The sequence below is a fragment of the Silene latifolia genome, chromosome X, assembly GCF_048544455.1.
Source record: "Silene latifolia isolate original U9 population chromosome X, ASM4854445v1, whole genome shotgun sequence".
NCBI classification, from domain to species: Eukaryota; Viridiplantae; Streptophyta; class Magnoliopsida; order Caryophyllales; family Caryophyllaceae; genus Silene; species Silene latifolia.
The window spans coordinates 147,558,846-147,563,510 of NC_133537.1; the positions used below are offsets into that span (position 1 = coordinate 147,558,846).

A 4,665-nucleotide genomic window follows, 5' to 3' on the forward strand; every position below is an offset into this window, starting at 1 on the left:
AAACAATAATTAAGCAAAGGGTAACGAAATTGTACTGAACTTATGAAGAACAAATAGAAGGAAAGAATAATAGAAGAAAACTTGATTGATGAATGAAGAGTTGTCAATTCTTCAATAAACCCAAAATAATCTTCCAATTCCTCAACTAGATCTAAGAATTCTTCAACAATAATAAAGGAAGGATTAATATGTAATTAAGCTAATTGATTTCTAATCTACTCTAATGACTTAATGCTCATCGCCTAATACAATGGAGTATTTATACTAAGTACAAGTATTAGGGTAACTAAGGGCTTAAATGACGATTAAGTCCCTAAGATGAAGATTAATGCCTTGCAAGTCCCATGAGGAGTCCTACGACCCGCCTATGTTGGACACTCGTGCTGCTTGAGGATTCGCCCGTCCTGTCGTTGGGACGCCCAGATTTAGCCTTTGGTCGCCCGACTTGAGGTCGGGACGCCCGGATTGTTACACAGCTTGGCTTCTCTTCTTCTTGACTGCCTCAAGATCTGTGGGGATCATTGAGGAGTCGTGGGGGTCTTCATCAATGCCTATTTTACTTGGTTTGTTAACTTAGGCCTTTAGTATTGGTATCCTCTTTGTTGCTTGGTCGTTATCTGCGATCAATTTAGCTCCGCTTTTGCTTCCATATGTGCAAGGCTTAGCATCCTCCCCTACAAAGGGCACTAAAACCTCGTAGAATGTGCAAAATAGGGAACATAAGATAGAAACGACCCTAATAAGTACTAGAAAGCATGGAAACGAGGGTAGTTAGGGGACTAAATGTGCGAAATATGAGCCACATCAAACCCCACGACCCTTTAAGGCTCCCCACGAGTTAGGGGACAACCAAATGAAGAAAAAGCAATTCTGTCCTTCAGGACGGGCATCCTAGAAGAAGGACGGGCATCCCATAGAGAAGGACGGGCGTCCCGAAGCTCAGCCCGAGCGTCCCCAAAGTAGGACGTACGTTTTTAAATATTGGATGGGCGTCCATCAAGAGGAGGTTGTGCGTCCCAAGCTAGGACTTGCAAGGCGTTAAACTTCTTTTAAGGGGCTTAATCGTCATTTAAGCCCTTAGTTAACCTAATACTTATACTTAGTATAAATACTCCCTTGTATTACCAAGTGATTATCAACTTATCTTATATTAAAACAAGTTATTTTAGTAGATTAAACATTAATTAGCTTAATTACACTTTAATCCTTCTTTAATTATTGGTCAATAATTCTTACATCTTGTTGGGTAATTGAAGATTATTTGGGTTATTATTGGAGAATTGAAAACATTTCATCATCAATCAAGTTTTCTTCTATCATTCTTTGCTTTCTATTTGATCATCCTAAGTTGGTACAATTTCTTTACTCCTTACGTAATCCTTGTTTATTGTTTTACTCTTCCATCATGTTTAGACTTGTTATGATGATTGACACCATTGTTAACATGTTCACCATGATAATGAGTGAGTAGTTCCCTAACTAGGGTTAGTGGGGGATTAGGGGAGTTAATCATGGGGTAGATCTTTACTTAATAATTTCATATGAATGCTTGCTTGTTGTAATTTAAACTTATGCACATGTTATACTTGATTAAATGCTTGATTGACAACCTAGCATGATTCTCTTATCCTTTCAACAAGACTTGTAAGACATAAATCAACTCAAGGCTTGTTAGACCAAGCATATAGTTGAATAGGGAGGACTAAGTCGATGTAGGTGTTGTAAAGTATTGACCGACTCGGCTGCGAGACTAAAACTCTCTAGGAATTGAAGATATAATCTAACTCGATTCCATTACAACAATAAATTGCTTGCATCTATGAAACTTATTTATGTGATCTCATCATGATTCCCCTATGAACCAATGACACCCTAGTGTTTTAATCAATTGTTTACAAACTCTATTTGCTTACTTTCCTTTGCTTTCATTTATTTACTTTGTATTTGTTATGTACTTTAGAATGCAAGTCTCTACCTCAACCCAAATTGTGACACCAAGGACATAGCTATTTACAACCGATAAGTCAATAAAATACCGTCCTTTGGGATCCAACCTTTACTTACCGCTCTACTAAGAGTAGTTTGTTGAGAATATAAATATTGTTTGATTGGGAGTATAAACGACATATCGACCGAATCAAAATGGCGCCGTTGCCGGGGATGGTGTTTAATTGAGTTGTTATCATTTGTTGTTTTTAGTTGTGTCTTTCTTAACCTTGGGGAAGTTAAACTCCTCAAGGTAATTTTAATTGTTTTATAGTTGTTTGATTTTTGCATGTCTAGAAGATCACAAGGTGGCCTTTTGCCGATTGATTTCGAAATCTAGAGAGCTTTGACAAATATTAGAAGAACCATTAGAAGGACTTCAATAATTGTGGGTATTGGAGAACTTGTGAACATTGGTATCATCCAAACGGATAGTGTTGAGTTTACCAACCCTTTTGCAAGACAAGGAGAGGAAAACCCAATTCCAAAGCAACCACAAAATCAACCCACAATGCCTAAATTTTCATCTCATTCCGTACCAACCGAGCAGAACCTACCCAATGGTACTCCAACACCACCCTACATGATTGGTAATTTCATTGTCAAATCCGCATTCATACAATTAGTTGAACGAAGTCAATTTGGAGGGATGCCTAGTGAGGATCCTCATCTACACATGGAGACTTTTTGTGACTATTGTGATGCAATTTCCCAAACGGGGGTAACACAAGATCAAATTCGATGGGTATTGTTTCCTTTTTCCTTGATCGGAACCGCAAAGCAATGGTTAAAGAGCCTAGACAAGGCCACTCTTGGAATTGATTCATGGAAGAAGTTAGCACTTGCCTTTTACAAGAAGTTATACCCTCCGGAGAAAACCAACATGTTAAGAGCCTAAATCACCGGGTTCATGCAAAGAGATGAAGAGTCCATATATGAGGCATGGGAAAGATTCAAAGATACATGTCGCTCTTGTCCTCATCATCGGTTAAGTGAATGGTTTCTAGTTCAACAATTTTGGAATGGGTTTTATGAAGACTCAAGGAATGTGCTCAACATGGGTTCAAATGGAAGATTCACCGAGGTAGATGATTGATCGGGTCCATTTCGTTTCACAAATTAAGCATATGTGGTCGTTGGTCAATGGTCGATACAAAACACAATTTATACTTCACAAACAACTCTACAATTAGTAAAGAGGCAAGTAAAGGTCGGATCCCAAGGGACGGGTATTGAAATGAGAATTCTATTGTAACTAGTAGTGTCTAAGGGGTGTCACAATTTGGGTTGATGTAGAAGGTTACTAAACTAAAATAGCAATGAAAATAAACTAGCAAGATGAATAAAATAAGGGGTGTAAACAATTGATTAAAGGCACTAGGGTGTCATGGGTTCATAGGGGAATCATGGGATATGATCATACAAACATGTTCTCAAATTATAAGCAAGCAATTATTGTTGTGATGGATTGAGTTGGGTTATATCTTACAATCCTAGGAAAGTTTGGGTCCCGGAGCCGAATCGATTAGATTGTACAACACCTACAAGTCGACTTAATCTTCCCTACTCAACACATGCATGGTCTAACAAGACTCGAGTTGGGTTATGTCTTACAAGTCAAGTTGAAAGGATAGAAGATGATAGTAAATGCAAGGATTCATAGGCTTAGCATTTCATCAAATATAACATGTGCATGTATTAAGATCAAAACAAGCAAGCAAATAAGATATGAAAGCATATTAATTTAAGCATGAATCATTCCCCATGTTGGTTTCCCTAATCACCCATTAAACCCTAGCTAAGAGACTACTCACTCATTATCATATTGATCATGCTAGAAAGGTTGTCAATCATACTAACATAATAAAACATGATGAATAAATGAAAGTAATTAGCAATAATTAAAAAGGGATTAAGAGATTATACCTACTAATGATTCCAATAATAAAGCAAGAATAATAGAAGTACTTGAATCCTAGATTGAGAGGTTGTCAATCTCCCAATAATAACCCAAATAATCTTCAATTACCCAAAATAAAGTAAGAACAAGAGAGAGATTAAAGAACTAAAACTTGGATTAAAACTTGATTAATATTTGATTACAATATTGAAGAGAGATTTGATTGATATTAACTACACTAATTATTGATAAGAAGAACATGCTCTTCTAATTAGACTAATGGGGTATTTATAGTGAAAATTAGGGAGGATGCATTAGGGTTAACTAAGGGCTAAACTAGTAATTACACTTTTTAAGTTGAGCAAGGAGACTCCGGTATTCTCCGAGAGAAGGGCTTCTCTTATCGTGGCTTGAAGAATGAAAACGTCTTTGTCATCGAAATCCGTGCGGATGGGAGTCGGGACGGCCGGATCTGGGCTGGAGAATCCGAGCGGATCCTTGGGCAAGACGCTCGGATTGGCGAGGGGGAATCCGAGCGGATTCCTTTGAGGGACGCTCGGACTGGGCTTGGGCGGACGGACGGATTGTGTACAATCCGTTGGGATTGTCTGGCAGCATCTTTTCTTCTTCTTTTCTTCATGAATTCCTTGGGGATTTCCTTGGGGACTCAAGGATCCTTTTCTCAACATTGCTCTTCTACTATGCTATGTACAAAGGCCTTCTAGTCTTGTCTCTCCTTGATGCTTGGTCATTGAATATGATCAATTTAGCCTTGTTTT

At 38.0% G+C, this 4,665-nt stretch overlaps 1 non-coding gene across 1 annotated transcript; it reads right to left on the minus strand.

Moving 5' to 3' along the window:
• Positions 1–2,869: 2,869 nt before the first annotated feature.
• LOC141624801 (small nucleolar RNA R71) lies at positions 2,870–2,976 on the minus strand. The gene has a single exon (XR_012534606.1). It is a non-coding gene; the product is annotated as a small nucleolar RNA R71 (small nucleolar RNA).
• Positions 2,977–4,665: the final 1,689 nt, after the last annotated feature.